Genomic DNA, 21654 nt, shown 5'->3' on the forward strand with positions numbered 1-21654 from the left:
GAGATTGAGGGGATCGAGAGACCGAGAGAGAGATTTAGAGTGATCGAGAGACCGAGTGAGTTCGAGAGAGAGATTGATTATCGTGAGAGAAATTAAAAGAGGGATTAAAATTAATGATAAATTGATAATGATTTATGACTAAAATGTAAAGTTATTGGTATTTGAAAAAAAGAGAAGGATAGAAAGGTCAAAAAAAGATTTGTGAAAAAAGAAGAGTACATGCTTTTATAATAGTAGTATGATATTATATATTTATATGACTTGGGACTTGTGGACTTGTGGGTTGTGGGCCTTGATCTAGAAAGCACACTGCTAGTGGAGATGTCATTAAAGAGGCACTTTTCCTTAGGGAGGTCGACTAAATAGGAACCTTTTGTAGGGAGTTGAGCTGAATAGGTACCCACACAAAGGAAGGTGACCTTACCTTTTTACCCACAGCATTTGGGACTCTATATAAACCCATTTTCAAGCTCATTTCTGACAATTAATTTCCTCCTCCTCTTTCTCTCTCTCACTCTCTCCTTGTTGTTTATTAAACAGTGAACATAACATGATTCCATCTGAAGTAACCTTTTTAAGGTGCAACCTTAAAGGTTTGGGTTGACTAATCTTAGGGGTGAAGACATATTGTACAAATCGGGGTGTGTAAATACTTAAAGAAAATACATTTCGTACGTTTAAGCTCCGATGAAGTATCGTGATTACAACAACCTTTCAAGTGTTTGTGTAGATTCCTCAAAAGTTTCCAGCAGTGGAAACTCTCAAAAAAATAGTACTTGGCCGCCAAAAACTCTCTTTCTTTATTAGGATTCTCTTCTTGATTTATTTTTTCCATGAATTAAACAATCAAAAGCACAATAAAAAATGGTCAAAGCCCAATGCCAAAGACCCTCATTAGCATGCAAGCATACATAAACAGGGATTTTGCTTAGGAGCAGTGCATTTAATGCACTGTTTTGAGCAATGAATGGTGGGATTTTATTTTTGAGCTTGCATTAAATCTCTACCATTGATTATCAGCATGTACAATAAAAGTAATTTTAAGTTAATTTTAACTCAAACTATGGAATCGATTCGTTTCGAGCCAAAAGAACCATATGGTAATTGATTCTTTAATAATCTTATTTTATTTTCAAAAAAGGAATCCTCCTGAATCCTCAGTTTTAGCCAGTTCAATCACAAGTCCTCCATTATCTTCTTTGGTTTTCAACGGTTTCTTCTGAAAACCAAAAACGTCTCCACTAACCCAAATATGCTTTCCCCAAAACATTCAGCAGTGCTTCTTCCGCCACCGCCACCACCACCATTGCCACTACTTCAACCACCATCTCAGAGGCGCTGTAATCCCTCGCCTCTTATCCAAATTGTCAAGAGGAGTATGGTTTGGGTATCTAGCGTGAGTCGTCTCTTCAACTTCTTGGAAAAACTTCCAACGGCTACTTGACTTTCGTCTTTTTTTAATTTTTCTGATCCTGATCAACGTGGAGCCAATCTTTTCCCGAGGTTGGAGTAAGAGTAGGGATTGGTGCAATGACAAGGTAAAGTGCAAGGTGGAAGCTGATTGACTAAGGTAGGAAGCAAGGAATCAATTTTGTGAAGGAGTCAATAAGTGGGAGATTATTAGGAATGCTAAGGATGATTTTTCATCCTTTCCCTAATTGTTTCTCATTTGAATTCTTTCCATATTATTCCCTCATCTCATTGAATTATTTCCATATTATTTGTTCTTCTCATTTGAATTCTTTCCATTCATCATTCCTTCAATTCGAATCCCTTCCATTCATCATTCCTTCAATTCAAATTCTTTCCATACATTGTATTTCCATACAATCATTTCCATGTATTATATTTGCTATACAAACATTTCCTTGTATTGTATTTCCATCTTTTATATCTTTCCTTTATTGTTCATAATTACCTACCAGCATGGGATGTATGCTGTCTATATATTTGAGGTTCTCTCATATGAAATTATTCAACCATTTTCTACTATTGAGGTTGTGTCTTAATATGGAATCTGGTAACATTACACCCTTGGCAAATGCTATAGGTAAAGTATCTTCTCTATGGGTTATTGATTCTGGCGCCAGTCTTCATATGATTTCAGATTTATCTTTATTTCATTCGGATAGTCTTGTTCCCCACACCCAATCCATTCGTCTTCCCAATGGTGGATTTGCTCCCGTTACACATATTGGGAATTGCAGCCTCATACCCACTTTACCTCTCACAAACGTCTTACATGTTCCTTCATTTGGTTTTAATTTGTTATCTGTTACCCAGCTTACCCAACAACTTCATTGTTTCCTAACTTTGTACCCTGATCATTGTGTGATACGGGACTTATGCACGAAGGAGAGGATTGGGATGGGTAAGGTGTCCAATGGACTTTATTATTTGGAGTTGGATCATCCTGTTGCTGCTGTTGTTTTTCCCACAAATGATCTTTGGCATTCTTATTTGGACCATCCATCTTTAAAAATTTCCAGTTATCTTGCACGTTTGGATCCGACTATTTCTTTTCATAAAAATTGTGTTTGCTCTATTTGTCCTTTGGCTAAGCAAACTCGACTTCCTTTTCCATCTAGTACAATTTCTACCACTTCTTGTTTTGAATTGATACATTGTGACATATGGGGACCTTACTTCGTTACAAACATTTCTTTGTATTGTATTTCCATCTTTTATATCTTTCCTTTATTGTTCATAATTACCTATCAGCATGGGATGTATGCTGTCTATGTATTTGAGGTTCTCTCATATAAAACTATTCAATCATTTTCTACTATTGAGGTTGTGTCTTAATAGAGATTGATTATAAGTAGATCTACTTCAGATATTAGAGTTTTCAAAGAAGTTGCTTGAGGCTAGAGAGAGAAAATAAGGAAAAACCAGTAGCAGCAATTATTCAATACCCAAGAGGTGAAATCGCTCAAGCAATCTTGACTTCGATGGTCTTGGGCTTCTTGGGTTCCGGCGGAGGCAGCTTTTGGACGGTGACAGTAAGAACACCGTCCTAGCAAACGGCAGAGATGGCATCAGTGTTGCCATTCTCAGGAAGCACAAATTTCCTCATAAACTTTCCAACCCTGCATTCCATCCTCACATACTTAGCTCCATCTTTCTCTTCCTCTCGCTTTCGTTCTCCATTGATAAGAAGCACATTATCATCTTCAATCTGAACCTTGATGTCGCCCAATTTGAGTCTTGGCATATCTATGATGAAAACATACAAATTGGGGTATTCCCTGATGTCTGCAGGAGTGGAAGCCATGGCCTTGGCATCACAGACGTATGTTCGACTAGGAGCATTGATCGATTTCTTTGCATCTTCTGAGCCATCCAACATCTATTGCAGAGTCAGCAACAAAGGACCATCAAACCCATTAGCCTAATATCCATTCTTCTTCTGTTTTTCCTTGTTTCGGCAACTGCTTCGACGTGGGTTGTTGTCTGAAATGATTGGAAATCTTAAATATGGCTCCTCTTATCATGGGGAACCCTGTTTCAGAGCAGAAAATCAGGTATTTGATGGGTGGGTTTTTCATTTTATTTTTTGGTTTCATTCTGACTTTTGTAGGTTCAGCAGCAACGACAAGAAGGAGACGAGTGTTTTTTTTTTTCAAAATTTCAAATTTTCAAATAGTGTTTTGGTTTTGTAATGGTTTGTTTGAATCATGCGAACTAGGTTTGTTCCTACTTAAAACTCATTTTCTTGCACATGAAAAAAATCTACGGTCACGATTTAATTTAAACTCAACTTTTCATCTTGACTGTTCGCTGCTTGGAGCAGTGCCACATAGGCACAATAAAAAATGATCAAAGCCCAATGCCAATCCTCATTAGCATGCAAGCATACAGAAACAGCGAAAAAGGAACTTTTGACTGCCCTGTTTGTTGGGTCTTCTCTTTGTTGTTCCCTTAAGTGGTTTTCTGAGTTTTTCCAACTAACAAATGGAAGGCAAGAAATGAGTAAGAATAGAAACTTGAGATTGAAATGAGAAACTGAAATGGAGGGAGCAGAGGAAGATCCTGCGAGAAGAAGCAGATTCTTGAGTAGTCTCATACAGAAGAAGAAAACAATTGAACCACAACAATAGCATGAGCAACTCAATGCTCGGGTCAGTGCCTCTGACATGCTCGTCACCTTTCAACACTGTGCATTCCGATGTGCCAGAGATCGCCTTGACTCCATGCTCAAAAAGCTCAAAAGCAAAAGCCTAACACTTGCTCTTAAGATGCTACTGCTAAGGAATCTTCATTTCCCCCTTTGTTGTTTGTGCCTTGGTGAATGTTGGATGATAGTTTTTAGTGTAAGTCCCAACATTTTAGGTTTCAAATGGGTTTCTTTGTTCACTACTATTTCTTTCATTTTGTGGGTATCATCAGAAAACAGATGAAATGGTTTATACTCATTAGATCTCTGTAAGCAACTTTTATCAGGGGACTGTTGTTCCTATGTAGCATGTTCAGTAAAAGTGTATTTCGTTATGTAGTTGTAGATGAATTCAGAAACAAGGGCAGAAAAAATTCTCTCTCAATTTGTTTTGAAATATTACGTTCCTATCAGTGCATTCAAAGATCAAGATTCAGTTTAGGTGGTGTGATATTCATCATGGTTCAAGCCACTGAACCGGAATGGACCATCCAAATCAAATCAAGGGTTCAAACCTAACACTTCTCGGTTGGGCACTTCTCGAGGGGATGCTCGCCGAGAAGTGGATATTGTGGGGATTTTTGTTCGCGCCTGCGCGGATATCCTCCGCGCAGGCGTTGAATGGTGACACGTGTCATTTGAAAATTCAAAGGTTAGATTTTATATCCTAGCTTTTTAAGTTGAAAAAGTTTTCTAAATTATAGTTACACCCCTCTAGAAAATATTTTTCTTTTATTAAGAAACTCTTAGAAAACATTAAATTTACAAAACAAACCCAACATTCTCTCGTACGAGATTTTTTGTCCTAAACCTAACCCTAGCAGCTGTTATGTTCTGCCTTTATCTCCGGCAACCCATCAACCACTTCATCTTCGTTGGTGCCCTTGTCTTGGTCTATCAAATCCTTAATTGCAACAATTTTTTTTGTTTTTGCGAACATTTTGCGATTTTAGGTATTAACGATGAAAAAGAAAAAGAGGAAGAACAATGAAAAGATGGATAAAGACTCAACAAAATCTGATAATTGTGGGTTTAGAATATGAAAGAGAGGAAGAGTACAAGAAAGAGAGCAGATGAAGGAGTCTCAAAAGACTACCGGGATTTGAAGGGATAGAATGTGTGGGCCTCCGGAAGCTTCGAAGTGTTAGATATGAATGTGAGAGAGAGCGAAAATAAGGTGAATGAAGAAGGGGAGGCCAAGACCAAATGTAGACGATGGAAATGGTCGAGTTCTATTCAGATTCTAGAACGTTCGTCGTCGCCGGTGAGGAATGAGAGGAATGAGAGATTTTAGGTTTACGGTGATTTTCCCCCAAATTATAAAATATGATTTCTTGGGTTTTCGATTTTACCCTCATTTTTAAACTGTTGGATTTTTTTATTGCCATGTGTCACTATTCAACGCCTGTGCGGAGGATATCCTCCACACAGGCGCGAACAAAAATCCATATTGTGGTGACACCTAGCAGTCATAGTGACACTACAAGAAAAAGTGCCAATTGCGATGAAGGTTTTGCCACGGAAAAAGCTATTGTGGTAAAAAAGGCCAAGTATTGTCATGAAAACAAAAAAAATGATAAATATCACTTACCTCCCCTCTTAGCTGGACAAATAGCACTTCCCCCCCGCCCCCCTTTTAATTGGATAATATCACTTACCTCCCCTCTTACCTAGCAAATATATCAAACACCTCCCATCTGTTAACTCTTTCGGTTAAATTTAACTTTTACCATTAAATATTTTTCTAAAACCCCAAACTACCCTTGACTAAATTTTTTTTTATTTTAAACCCTAAATTACCATAATCACCCTAACAGTTAAAATACTATATTACCCTTAATTAAAATAATTATTAAAAACCAAAACACCATAATTAAAATCCAAATTATCTTTAATTATTAAAAGCCCAACATACTTTTTTTTTTTTTAATTATCAAACAATTAACAAATCACGTACTACTATCAAGTAAAATTAAAAATGCAATTAAAAAAAATGGGTATGTTGATAAAATTTAACATGTACTACTATTTTGGGTTTTTCTAATTGTTTGATAATTTTATTTAAAAAAAAAAAGGGTATGTTGGGCTTTTAATAATTAAAGATAATTTGGGTTTTAACTATGGTGTTTTGATTTTTAACAATTATTTTAATTGAAAGTAATTTAGTATTTTAACTACTAGGGTAATTACGGTAATTTAGGGTTTAAAATAAAAAAATATATTTTTAGCTCAGGGTAGTTTGGGATTTTAGAAAAATATTTAACGATAAAAGTTAAATTTAACTGACAAAGTTAACAGAGGGAGGTGTTTGATATATTTACTAGGTAAGAAGGGAAGTAAGTGATATTACACACTAAGAGGGGGTGTAAGTGTTATTTGTCCAACTAAGAGGGGAGGTAAGTGATATTTAACCCCAAAAAAAAACGTAATATCTAAGATACTATATGCCACATAAACAAAATAATGTGGCAAAAAACTCCATATATATACTCTCGTGATCATTGATTGATTAAATGGTATGGTAATTACCGTGGCAAATAGTCAAATTCAAATTCAAATTCCTTCAAGTTGTTTATAACAATTAGACTATTTGCCACGGTTATAAATTATCATGGCAAAAATACTACAATCATAGACACCCATAATAATAGATTGGTTAAATGCTACAGTAAATATTATGGAAAATAGTCAATTTCAAAGTCCTGTCTCTTAGTTATAACACTTAGACTATTTGTCACGGTAATATATTACATTACATTACCGTGGCAAAAAACTTCATATATACAATGGTTTTAAACTCCCGTAATAATAGATTGACGCAAATAGATTGACTAAATGCTACGGAAAAAAAGTCCAAAGTGCTTTAATTTGTCCATATATACTACTTTGCGTACATAGCCAATTCCAAAGTGCTTTAATTTGTTTACAACAATTACACTATTTGCCACGGTTAAAATTACCGTGGCAAAAAAGTCCATATATACTATGGTCATAATGTCCGATAATAATAGAATGACTACTTGCCATGGTAAGAAATTACCATGGCAAAAAACCCCATGTATACTTATGCTACGATATATTACCGTAGCATTTGATTAGGCTATATACTACGTCAAGTTTCGGTAGCATATAGTTTTTAGGAAAGTTTCATAAGAATATATGCTACAGTAATTTTACCGTAGCATTTAATTAGACTATATACTACGGGAATTTACCGTAGCATGTACTGGGACTATATATTTATGCTCTCATAGACTATACGCTACGGTAGGTTTTTACCGTGGGAAATGGATATTCTTCTTTTAAGTGTTTTACGCGCCTTCCATTTAGTCTTGCTCGAAGTAAAACCCCCAAATCTCTGGAGATTTCGAGAAACCCCAAATTGTGGTGCTCGATTGACAAAACCCCAAATCAACCAAAAATCTTCTTCATGATCACAAACCAGAAATCTTCTTCACGATCGTCTTCCATCGGTAGGTTAGATTGCAGTACTCGATCGTATTCAACCCTTGAGTTGCCGGTGATTGCAGCGGAGAGCCAGCTGTTAGTCCTTCGTATTCAACCCTTGAGTTGCCGATGAGGTTGAAAAGGATCTCAGAGGTATTTGTGCACTTTGTGGAGATCAACTAGATCAAGGAGCAATTCTCATCCAATATTGCCAGTTTTGATTCAATCAGGTTCCAAGTTTGAACATTCTCGAATCTTTGCTCTCGATATTTGAATCGGTATCTGCTTCCATTGCCATTCTCTTCTTCCTGTTCACAGTGCTATTGTGTCTACTTGCCTTGTGTCGAAGCTTCCTTCATAAGCTAGGACTTCCGGAGAAGGTCAGTCTTCCTTTTCCATCACTTTGCCTGTTTCTATATCTAGCGAATTGCTGATGTAATTTGGAATGGGCTAGGGGATGTAAGCTCATATAATGAGAAATGTACATGAAGATATGAGCTTAGGTAATTTTTTGCTATCTTTGCCTTACTTTACTTTGCAGAAGTTTAAACTAAACTAATACCTACGAAATTTTGAATCATGCATCATGTCATGTTTATCATTAATTTTAATAAAAGAAAGTTGAGAGTTCTGGTTGGTTACATTTTACTAAAATTTTAAGAGCATAGATTGAATTTTAACATCCCCTTGAATTAGAACTCCTATAGAATCGCCAGTCTTGTGTGCCTTCTAGCGCCAAATTTCTCAAAATATAGATTGCATAAAAAATGTGGCTCGTCTACATGGGGAAATGAAAATAACTAAGGATAGAACTTTTTCAGATGTCTTGCATTCCAAAAACGATCAAGTCCGCGATCGGTAGCTAAGTTCTTCGGCTTATACACTCCCTAACCAACTAGTTCGATTGTCATGTATGGCCCTTCTAATGAAGGATCCTTTGAAATCTTCTGATTGTTTGGACCCGATGAGGGTTGTTCTTCCCATATCCTCTGAGTCCAACCAGATTCGCTCCAACTTTTCTACAGGTTCAGGCCTCTACATCTCATCCTCGTTCCGATCATCACAAACTTCTATTGGTAAGGCCATAGCCTTCTTGGGCCCAGCTTTATCCTTCAAATAGGTGACATAGCACTGTCGGGAGGTTTTTTGATAAGAAGTTACCTCTCAATTCCTTTATCAGTCGGGAATTTGATCTTCATGTGTTTGATCGAAACCACCGCTCCTAGCTTTGTTAGGGAATGCCTCCGAGTATGACATTATATGCTGGCACTCCCGAACAACTAAGAAATTTACCCGAACAGTAACTTCCTTTGGGAAATTTCCCAATGTGAGGTCCAGTTGCACCAATCCTTCCACAATTACTAATGATCTAGCAAATCCATATTCTTTCCACAATTGCGGATGATCTAGCAAATCCATATAGATGGGTTTAAGATGGCTTTAACAAATCTTCCTCCATCCTCAGCTTTTGGTAAGCATCATATGATAAGAGATCTGCTGATGATCCTATATCAACCAATATTCTATGTACCTCCCGACAACTGATCTCAGCTTTGATCACAATCACGTCATCATGAGAAGTGCAAACACCTCTTTTATCTTCTTCATTGAATGTGATGCTTTCACCCACATTCAGTTTCTTTTGCTTCTATGCTTCTCCAGATCCCACGAACTTGCATTTGGCTTTTAGTTTTCTAATTGATTCGGGCTCTGGGCTCTCGAATATGGTGAGAATTGGAGATCGGGCAACCTCCTTTCCCTTTTTTAACTGGGGAGCTTTATCTTGACGATCCCTGCTTTCCGAACTCTCCCTTTTCTTTTTAGCAGCTGCTCTTCTTTCCCAATTATCACTTCGTCCTTCTACGAATTTGGACAAATGTCCCTGGGATATCAACCTCTCAATATCTGTCTTCAGGTGTCTGCGCTCGTTCATATAGTGTCCATAATCTTTATGCAAACGGAAATATTTTTCCATGTTTCCCTCTCCTAGTTTAGCAATCACCCTCGGTGACCATTTCAGGATATCTTGATCTTTGATTTGCATCAAGATTTTCGACTGTGGGGCATTCAATGGTGTATACTCCTCATGGTTGGGGGAACGCTGCCTCCATCCCCAACTAGATTTTCGACCCCAATCATCATTGGGTAGCTTCGACCCCTGGCCCTGTTTAGTGACCTTCTGATCTTTGTTAGAAGCTTTGATTTCTCCTTGCCTAGCGTCAAGGATTTCCATCACTTCAGTCTGCTTGTGATATCTTTGTACGAGTTCGGAATAGGTGGTAGGCATATCATGAAGTAAAAGCTCCAAGAGTCTTTTGTTGGTGAGTCTGGTGAAGAGTGCAGTTTTAGCCACCTGTTCGTCCAAGTTCTCAATCTCCATGGTGACTTTATTGAACCTTTTCAGATAATCCCGAATAAACTCATTCTTTCTTTGCTTTACAGTGAACAATGTCTCCTCGATCTTCTTGGTCTAGATTCCACTTTGGAATCGACCGATGAATTTTCGGGCCAGTTCTTCAAAATCAGTAATTTGTCCTGAAGGAAGGTTTGAAAACCACTTTTGTGCTGCTCTCGTAAGTGATGACCCGAACACTCTACATTGAATTGCATTAGAATTTTCGGCAACGGCCATTGTCTTCTGGTAATAATTGATGTGGGCATTAGGATCTCCCAAACCATCAAATAAAAAGAAGGTGGGGAATTTGAATTTATGAGGAAACTTGAACCTGGCAATGGCATTAGCAATTGGGGTTTTCTTGATGATTGAGTAAATATCATCAGTTTTCTTACCTCTGGTGAGCTGTCCTAACCTCTGATTTATGTCCTCCAATTCCTGATCAATGCACCATTCGAATGCCATCTGTCCAAACGCTATCTTGACCCGAACGCTAGCAGATTGGTGTACGAGTGCGAACCCCTCACCCTAACCTAGTGAGAGTTCCCGGTCGACTCTCTTGTGCCAGATCACTGTCATGTTTGTTTCTTCTCTGAGTAAATCCCCAACTCTTCTAGCTCCCAATAGTCTGTCCCGATTGAAGGTTTTGCCCTCGGTTTAATGCCTATGTCTTCGGGGAGAACGTCCTTGAACTGGGATAAGTCGTAACCCTGCTCTTCCCCCTCGATCCTCAACCTCCTCTCGATCATGAAGATCAAGATCTCTAGGAGCTCCTAGGCGTCTCACCACCATACGAAGCATTTGCTGCATCTCTAGGAATTGGATCTGCATTTGATTTATCTGTTCTTGGAGGTTGTTTGGGTTGTTCAGATGTTCATCTCCAACCAATCCTCCATCTTCACGAACTTCTAAAGCACGATTTCCTTCAGGAAGATCTCCTTCTGGGATGTCTCCTCCTGGAAGGGGATGAGTACCATGACTTTCTGAAGTGTTTCCCACAGACGGTGCCAAATGATGCATCCAAAATCTGCTCAACCTTGAGATGCTTGGGAAATCACCTACAAAACAGTGTTAGACGTGGCCCAACCCTAGGGTCGGGAGGCACCTCCAGAGGCTAAGTCAATTCTGGAACTGATCACAAAGCTCTGGTGAGTTGCAAAACAGAAAATGAATACGAGAGTAAGGGAAACGATTCAGATACCTCTACTTTGTGCGACCCTTTAGTTTATATAAGGTTTACCTCTTGTTCTTGGTCGTTGGATTCGTTCATGATCCTTCTTGGTGGTTGTCCAATTGTAGGGTTTTCCCTTTTTCTCGGGGGTGGAAGCAATTTCTAAGTTTAACACGATTGCCCACTCCTCAGAGTAGCAGTAACCGTTTATAACTCAATCATGTATCTTGAACTCTTTGGGGTCACGTCTATATCTGTAACTGTAGAGTCAGTCATCCCCACGCAACTGATGGTTTAAACCAAGAACCGGTCTTGATCATGCCAAGGCCATCTATGACCTGATTGTGGTTAAGCCGTATTCGACCGGGATTGAAGATTGAACCGAAGATAAACCCGATTGTTGATGGTTTAAACCAAGAACCGGTCCCTACCATGCCAGGGCAGTCTATGACCTGATCGTGGTTGAGCCGTATTCGACTGGGGTCGAAGATTGAACCGAAGATAGACCCGGTTCGGAATTAACCACAACAGAGAGTGAATTTTATTCTTGGAGAAGAATTTTGCAGACTTAAAATAACAGAAATGACTAGGAACATATAAAACAAAAACCCAGAAAAAAACAACATATAGCTTTTAGGACTATGAAAGTAGTAATGGACCAGTGGAACAACATAATATCTATTTCCATTTGCTCTTCAACAAGAAGATTACAATGACAGTACGCTCAATGCAAGTTAGCTTCCGTCAGAATAGTTCTCTGTCAATGGAGAAGTGTATACAGAGGTAAGATTTTCAGAATAAAGAGTGGCATAGCTTACTTTTGCTTCATTCTTTTCCTGCATAAGGTTCTCCAATTAAGAGCAAACTCTGCATCCATTAGCTGATTGCTTGGAATGCATTGTCCTGACATAATCTACCAAATAAAATGGTAAGAACGCAAAAAGAGGAGCATCAAAAAGAAATATTAGTTTCACAAAATTTCAATTCAATAAACAACAGCTTTCACGAATTACATATTCCATTTGGTAGAAATAATGAGGTACTTGCTTCGTAGTTTAAATTTATTTTGGAGCACCAAATTTGGAATTTTATCATCTGCTTTCAAGTGGCAAATACATATCATTTACATTATTCCGAGCCCTCCTTATGGAGTTATAAATTATTCAACTAATAAGAAATCATTCCTCAACAGTAGATACTTTCTAGACAAGTCCCTTGATCCAAGCTTTACACTATCCTCCAAACGAATGCAGGATCATACTTGTGAGTCCAAAATCTAAGCAACATTTTTACTTATATATACACACACACTAGCAAATTTATACACATGCAAATGCACGTGACCATAGTGAAATTTTTGAAATTTTTGTGAGAAATCTCGATATGCAATAAAATAAAGACAAACGCAAGAGAAAAAGCAATAATTTTCTAGGGAGAATGGCATGCATCCCAGTTAAAGGAAAGATAAAGCATTGTCTTCTACGGTCTCTAAATTGAATTCAAACTGAATATTGAGAAAATCATTTTCAAATTCAATATCCTAGTTGAGACCTAGGGATAATAATGTGAAATGTTTTTCTTTCTCTCCAAAAAATTAACAATTTTCAAATTCAACATCCTAGTTGAGACCTAGGGAATACCCACCCATAACAAAGGTGAGGAGGATTAATTAAGCACAAATACTGAATTTTCATATCCAATATTGCAATTGGTTGACTGCCCTTGTCTTTTGGTGCCAAGTAGCTAGATTACATGGGTGTTTCATAATTGCGGTCATTATGTCCTCAACATGTCATGGTGGTCTTTGGATAAACTTGAATTGGTGCAGCTGAAACACTCTAGTTAGAAATTGGGTGCTGGAAAATGAATTAATGCTACCATCCAAAGTAATTTCAATAAAGAATAATATGATTTTTTTTATTAAACAATTTACTTAATTATGCTTCAGAAAATTTCAATTTTATAATGCTCACATGCCCAACAGAGATGGACGATTCAAAGGTGTTGTATTTTGAACAAGTGAGTGTAAATAGCCTTTCAATCATTGTTACTTCATCATTTGATTGTCGAACAAATATATAATTTTGAAGAAGGATTGTTTTAATGGCAGGCAAGAAAATTTATTTTGGGTACTGATATTTTAATTTGTTGAAGAAGACATTGGCAGATTCACAATTATTATTACTCTAGAAAAACAATTTTGGATGATATTTTAATTTTTACAAGAAGATGCTTGTGTTGTTTCTTATATTCTTTTGGTATTAACCTCACTATACTTAAAAGAACAAAAAGAATATCAAATATAAAAGTTAAAAAAAAAACTATTTTAGTCTGCTTTCCTAGTAATAATGCATGCATCTTTTTCCCTCAAATTTGTTAACATTATTTTAAGTCTATCTTAAATCAATTAAACTAACATTTGTTGTCAGAAAAAGAGGGCAAGTTACGTCGAAAAATTTCAATCAAACCATTTTTACATGGATTTCACAACTTTACATAATTAAGAACTATTCAATGTTCAAACTTTCGAGTTCGACCTATGCAAGCATTAACCTTGTGAACTACCAGCGCAAGCACTGATTCCCTCAACTTAGCTTCACCGGAAGCCTAGTATAATCTACAGAAGCCAGTAGTGGGTTCCATGCCTAGGCCGAAGAACACACAACGGCCCAATATGAGAATAAGAGGAGTAGAGGAGATTCAAACCTGGGACATAAGGCTACCAAACCACTTGGAATGAGCTTGGTGCCACTAGACCACCACCTCTAGTAGTGCATGACCTCAAATAGAAGTGAGTGAAAGGTAAAGCTAAGGATCCATGTAGTCGGCCCATTTAGTTGCAACAAAGCACCAAAAAAAAAAAAAAAAAAGCAAATGATTACTGTTGTTAGACCATTTAAGTATTTTTTTTTATTCGAATCAATTACTTTTTTGTATTGGATCCCAAGAACCTTTGTCAAACATTGTCATGTCTTCTTTCTTTTTTTTGGTAGAAAGCATATCTAAGCAACAAGACGAGGAGATCACCCCATCTCACAAAAGAAATCAACTCTTGGGCCATGGATAGGATACAAACCACTCTACTTTACACAAAACAATGAGGGACCTTCGGGCTAAGGAATGGGCAAGCCCATTAAGATCCCTAGAAATACAAACAAAGTTGTAACTAATAAAGTTGTCTTTCAAAAGCTTGATTAAGCCCTTGCAATCAAACTCCAGTTGAAACTCCTGCCACCCTAGACCCATCACTACCAACAGAGCTTCCCTAGTGGCTTCAGGTTCTCCTTATTGCGCAAAATGTAAATTAAGGAGAGGGAATAGACAGTAATCTATTTACCTCAACAGTAATCTACTGACCTCCTTGTTGTTCAACCATAAAACAATCCTTAGCCACCCTTCTGCTCCTCCTTTAGAAAAGAAGCATCATGTTGAATTCTCCATCCTTGCCAAGAAGGTTGACTTTGGGCTTTATTCCTCCTTCTGTCTCCAGCCTCTTTAAAATATGCTAAACTCCAGAATTCATCAAAGGCTCTTTGAGCTTTACTAATCACTTTCTCGGGGCTCCACCCAATTTTCTTCATCACCAACTCATTCCTTGCCAATCATATATACCAACAAATATAAGCACATTGACTCATCACCTCTCGACCATGATGCTTGTCCATAAAACCAATAGAGTCCCACTTCTCTAACCAAATATGGATTAATTTTTGTTAGCAACTTGCTTCGATTGCAAAGAGATTGGTTGCAGAGAGAGGGCTTCGCTTGCATAGAGAGGGTTTCACTTGCATCAAGAGGGCTTCACTTGCACAGAGAGGGCTTCGGCTTCGGTAGCAAAGAGCGGGCTTCGGTTGCAAAGAGACGGCGTGAATGAAGGCCGCAGAGTACAAAGAGGCTATTCTTCGCTTGTTTAAGGCTTGAGAGAGACAAAAGAGATGAGAGAGTCACGAGAGAGTCGAGAGAGTCGAGAGAGTCGAGAGAGACAAGAGAGAGTCAAGCACAGAGTCAAGAGAGACGCAGATATGTTGTTTTAGGGCTTTGAAAAATAGATGGGCAAATGACATCGATACCCCGATTCACCATCAGCTCCCCTCTTGTGCCCCGCGTATTTTACCAAAAGTGTTTTTGTGCCCAAGAAGCTCCAAATTGGAGCTTTTTGTTGGCACATAAATGTTGTGCCAAACACCCGATTCAGCACACTTTTGCTGAACCAGCACACTATTTTTAGATTGGTTTACAATACGTGATTTCGGTAGCTTCTGTGCCAAACTGGGCAAATGGCACATAATTAGTGAGCCAAAATCATTTCCCCTTGGTTGCGTTTGTTTGCAAAGGTGGGGTGGGGAAAAAAAACATGTGGCCCCCATGTGTAGTGGGGTGAGGGAGAAGGAAAGGAAAGGAAAGGGTTTTGTGGAAAGGAAAGGGTTTTGTGGAAAAGTGATAGTAGTGGGTCTCACTTTTTACTTTTTCAAACTTTTCTACAAAATCCTACCAAATTTGTGGGGGTTTAAAATGGCTTGGGCTGGGAAAGTTGGGCTGCCACATCATCAAACAAGTTTCCTTGATTCAAGAAAGCTTGTCTCTCACTTTCCCGCCCCAAGCAACCAAACAATCTGCAATTTTGGGATTTAAAGGGAAAATTAAGAACTCTACACTTTTTTCAAGAATTTTCCCACCTCTTTTTTCCCACCCCACTTTTATTCCAGCAAACAAACGCAGCCTTAATGAACTCTTACTTGAGGCCATATTTGTATAAGGCTAAATAATGCATGCATCTTTTTTTGGATAATTTTCTATTAGCATTATTTTAGATCATCATTTAAAGCTGATTGAAAGGCAGGATCCATGTCGGCAGCCCTATATATTTGTCATAAGGCTTCTTTTTTGTTGTTGTTGTTCTTAATAGTCATTTAAGTTTTTTCCATTTGATTCAATCACTTTTTTGTATTGAAGTGTAATACCCTGCACCAAGATTATTATTATTTTTTTTTTATTATCAAATATCATATTTATTGTCTATAAGTTATGAATCAAACTTGAAATTATTGACCCAAATCTAAACTATTGGATCGTTAGAGGTTTCATAAATAAAAAGAGCAATTGGACCCAAGGTCCTTTGGCTTAAAACCTAGTTCGAAAGTGGACCTTGAAAGAAGAGAGGCTTAATTGTGTCAACTAGGGGTTAAAGGTACTGGTTTGTTTCAAGGGTAATTAGTTTGAAATGAGACCAGTTTAATGAGGTTTGGTTCAACTTGGTTGGTTTGACTTACAATTGGACCGTGCCATATAATCTATTTTGGGTTAAGTACTGAGCTAAAAAGGGCTTATTTGTAAGCAAAGATGAGAGAGGCACGATTAAGGCGCAAGAGGAAGAATTACAGAAAGGCTTAGGCTATGCTCTCCATTTCAATCCTTGCATATGCATTCCTTTGATTATCTTCTTAATTTCATGCATCATTGTTCTAAACTGAGGTATATAGTGTGCTATGTCTATGTTTATTGCTAGCATATGATTCTAATCCAATTCCTATTAGTTCCCCTAGCTAATTCATTCATTTCCAATGCAATTTCATTTGATTTCAATTCATGCTATGATTCTTGCACTTAGAACATAGGGTTTCAATTTGGGGGTTTCTAATTAGACCTTTAGATTGTGTAAATTACTTGATTAGTAGTGTTCTTATACTGTTACAATGAATCCCTCCAAGTTTCAGATCGATCCGAGCCCCGAAAGATCGATTTTGAGCTAAAAATCACTATTTGGCCTCAGGCACTATTCACTTGGTCGACTGGGTCAGCAACCAATGGACTGCTGAATTGTGTACTTCGCCAATTTGATTTGTTCGACCTCCGACTTTCCTGATTTCTTTTCTAATCTTTCATTTATGTTTGTCTAGGGTCTTAATACCATATTTGGATCATTCTTTTGTGGCATTTGGATTATCATCATCGCGGCTTAAGGTAAGGACAGTTATACCCATATGACATAGACTATGTGATTATTACATTGATGTTGGCAACTTAGTAGGCTTAGCTTATTAGTTGTTTTTAGACATTATATGACTACTGTAGTTACCTTATAACAGTAGTACCATGTTCATTACTTTACTTATCATGTATATTTATTCTTGTCATTTACTTATACACTTGATCATGTGATGTTATGACATATCTTTCACTATGATGATGTATCATGTATGTATGATATGCTGAACTCAGAATGTGATTGGATAAGTATGATTTGGGATTGGGGAATGTGCTTTCGACATTTCTGTCCTTGGACATCGGAGGGAATAGTATGGGATGTTCTCTGAAGATACCCATCGACGCTTTCTCGAATTATTGGAAGACATACATAGGACTTGTCTAGATGTGTTGGCTAGGATATCCCCGTTGTATCAGACCCGAATCGGAAGGGCATTAAGATCGAACGACCCGTGGTAGTAGTATGGTTTGATGGGCGCTCAAGACTGGTAACCACCCTGTGAGAGGACATAAATCATACTACGGATACCCGAAAGGGGCCATTTATTGGTAGGGTTGCAAATAGCTAGACTTGGGCTCATGGGCGCTCGAGACCGGTGGGTTAGATCCGTGAGAGGACGTGAGAGTTTCCCATCTACTATTTGTGGATGACCAATAGGGTTGGTGAGTCCGGTGAGTAATATCCGTGACTCTAGTGTGAAGGATACTAGAAAGAATCTTGGGATGGGAGTAATGGACATATCAAGATCTGACATGATATGACTAAGCAGATGACTTGCATTTGTTTCCCAAAATGTTCATCACATCCTTATAGGGACTACTTGAGGTGGATTTGGAGGAGGGTTTCCACCAGGAGGAGGAATTTCAGTTCTCGGGACTTTAGTTCCCGTGCTTCCAATAGAAATCTCAGCACGAGTTGGATCTTCACCGCTAACATCACCTTCTTGACCATTAACTACAACGCAATTCCTTAATTGATCCATTCTGCGAAAAGAACTCCAGAAATTAGAAACACCGTAAGATCAAGTCCGAAAAAGATTCTTTAAACCAAACATGCACCACAACAAGGCTTTCACCCATAAACAGAGGCAACATTAAGCACAAAGTCCAAAAAGAATCAAAACAGGGCCAAAAATCCAGAATTCTAGGCAACAGCAACTAGGCCGGTCGCTCAAGCCGATCGCTTGTGTAACAACCCCCGTATTTCTAACCCGGGATCTGTATTGCAGGTTCGAGAACCCGAAGGTCTAGGTGGGTAAATTTGTGGAGTGTCCGGATAGAAGTTCATGATCCATACCCTGGATCCATGGATCTGGATTCTGTCTGAAGAGACTGCCTTGCTTGGTAGTTGGACTTCTGGAAGTCAAGTGATGTCTGGAGATATCCGGAATGAGGGTAAGATCTTCCCCATCTCTTCTTTAGGGCTAGGTTGCACTTGGACATCAACCCCCTAGCAAAAGCACCCTTGTATAGCAAAATACATGGGGGCAGTTGCTAGTGGCGGTCGATTGAACCAAGCGACTGCCTGGTTCTGATTTCGGGGTTTTGCCATATTTTGCCCCCTGACTTCTATAAAAGGTAACCCTCGTCTAATTTACGAATATTTTATTTGTGGTTACCATTTTTGGAGGTTAGACGGCTGCGGAGAAGTGTCGAAAGCAGATTTGAAGTGTTGGTAGTGATCTGAACATCAATCCTTCCCTGTTTCTGGTATTCTGGAGTGAGGTAATGGATTCACCCTTCATCCTTTATCTCCTTTGTCTTTCAATTTTGTGTTAACCCATCCCCTCATCATGGTGGTTACCCTTTTGATCAATCGTAACTCTCTTTCCATCTTCTTGATGTGATTCATCCGAAAACGAAACCCTGCTTTCGTGAAAAGGATAGATCCAGTCAAGGGAGAGTTCCGAGTAATCCAATTATGGTGTTTGTTAGGTTTCTTGTCTCCCAGTGGTTATGGGAGTAGTAGATTTGGAATTCGGGCTATGATCATCCCAATTTCGAATTGAAAACAGATGATTCGGATTGAAACTCTCGTTTTTGGGGCGGTCACTAGTGGCGGTCGCTCAACCTAAGCGACCGGCACGAGCGACCAGCTGGAACACAGTGACCAATTGGCTTTTGGTTTTGATCCAATTTGATTCAATTGACTTATACATTATTGTAACCCTGTATATAGGTGTTCTCTGTTTGAAGAGAAAGTCTTATAATTGTTTACGGATTTCTTTTTACGGACGAATTACTTATATGCAGGTAAGGACATTCAATCCTATCTTTACGAATATACTTGAACATGCTAGTCCAGTGTCTGTTAGTATTAGTCTTTCATTATATATGTTGCTGTAATTATGTTCTACATGCTGATCTTAGTATATTGCTGCTGTTTATCTTGTTTACATATATACTTTGTTGGTTATGAATGTAATATACTGATGATGGTTAGTATGTGGTTCTGATGGATGAGGTATTCATTTGGGATATCTTAGCTTGGGATATCAAAAGGTTGTGGAATGGGTCACATGCCTGCTGATGTCTCCAGACTTGTCATAACTATTGGATGACATTGTTAGGTAGAGTCTAGAGTTGCATGGCTAGGTACCCCACATGCTACTACCCTTTCGGTAGGGGGATTAAAACCAGATGACTCGTGATGACAGTGATGTGACGTTGGTCCACTGTTGGTCATATAAATGGTAGGGTTGCATATGTTAGGGTTGGGATCATGGACGTCCAAGGAACGGACCGGGTGTCGTGAGGAGTCATGAGAGCATTCCGCCCCAACAATATGTGGATGGCCATATGGTTATGGAATGGAGTCCAACAGTGGTAGCCAGTCTGTGAGGACTCTCATTCCTAGGTTGCGAAGGATACTGAACCGAGATGGTTGGTGCCATAGGGGATGTATCTAGACTTCATGTAGACATGTTACCTGATGACCTTGCATTGGATTAGAAACCCTGACATGCGCCAGTACTCATTGCCAATGGTCGTGGTGAGAGAGTGTTGACTTAACCCCAGCCATGGTTTGAGAGCCAGTGTGGACTTTCCATTTTACCCAGGATCCCTACAGAGGTAACCAGTCTTTGCCGGATTAAAGTGACTAGACTTACCCAAAGGAGGGCTGGTGTATATCTTAAAGCATGTCAGTTGTTAGAGACTTGCATAGTTAGATATTGCAGTATTCATACTTTGCACTCATTCATATCATATATGCATTTTTTATTTGTTGGACATATGGATGGGAATTGTTATTGTTCTTACTGAGTTCTCTAGAACTCACTCCTTTATTTGTATATGTTTTGATAGTCTGCGCAAATGGAGGAAATGTGTCAGAAGATGGATTGGTTTCTTATGAAGGAACCTTCCCGTATGAAGAGGATGTGGCACCAGCAATAGGAAATGGAAATAGCCTGTGCGGGAGCTCCTGTGAGTGCATAGAATACGCTTATCGCACCCATTGATGGTCAGAGAAGAAAAGTGGTTAAACAGTTCGCTCAACGAATGGAAAAGAACTGGAGGACCCCCTTTCTAGAGATTCATGAGAAACATTACTTAACTTTAGAAAAAAAAACTGGAAAGAAAATAATTTAATTCTTTCTGAATTGCTTCTGCTGAACTAGTATTATTTTTTATTTATTATTCTTTCATTGATTATTTTATTGGAGTATTTGGACTCTTGTAATCCTTTAATTCATTATTGAACTATTCTTACTCTTAATTGTCTTTATTTGTATTTATTATTGTTGATAGACTAAAACCGTGGATCCTATGACAGATCACTCCCACGGGTTGTCGAGCGGGTAACCGAGACCGGCGTGTGGGGTGTGACAGCTTGGTCAATCAACCGCCACAAGCGACCACCCAAAGTCTCACACGACAGAAATGCTACATATACGATTTTGGGTCCCATTTTCACTTCTACACTTCTCAAAACAGCATTTGGGCTCTGGGGATTTCATTCTTAGGGTAAAGAACTCATTTTGGAGACTCCGTTGGCTTCGGATCTACTTCCCACGCGATCTTTACACGCTACACAGGTAATCGTCTCACAAAACCCCTCTTTTCCATGGTTTGCATGTGAGAAACTACAATGTACTTCTACTTCTAGGTTTTCTTTGGTGCAAAACATTCCTTTTATTTCCCAAAACATGTTTAGGCATAGATCTATTGTTCACTATGCATTTTTACACTTGCAGGTAATTCCTGGAAATGTCCTAACCCTCATTTCGCTTTCTTTTACGCCCAAAAACAGATTTTTACAGTAGATGGCTACTCGTGGAGGTAGGAGAGTACCCATTTGCGGCCGAGGTCATGGTCGGGGTGACGCACATGACCCAGTCGATCCAGACTACTTCAGGTCTCCAGAGGCACAAGAGCTATATTTTGGCCACTTCAGTCATCGTTAGATCAAGCTAGGACGACCGATGGTGACTTCAAAGCTAGAGCAGTTCCAGATTGAGGATAGGTTCGCTGACAGGTACACTGTTCCTGAACAAGTCT

At 38.7% G+C, this 21654-nt stretch overlaps 1 pseudogene; it reads right to left on the minus strand.

Annotated features, from left to right (window-relative positions):
- Positions 1-2932: 2932 nt before the first annotated feature.
- LOC149004795 (17.3 kDa class II heat shock protein-like) lies at positions 2933-3402 on the minus strand (annotated as a pseudogene).
- Between the last annotated feature and the right edge of the window lie 18252 nt (positions 3403-21654).

This window comes from Hakea prostrata, chromosome 9 (genome assembly GCF_041222555.1).
Source record: "Hakea prostrata isolate BN-2017 chromosome 9, UWA_Hpros_2, whole genome shotgun sequence".
Taxonomy (NCBI): Eukaryota; Viridiplantae; Streptophyta; class Magnoliopsida; order Proteales; family Proteaceae; genus Hakea; species Hakea prostrata.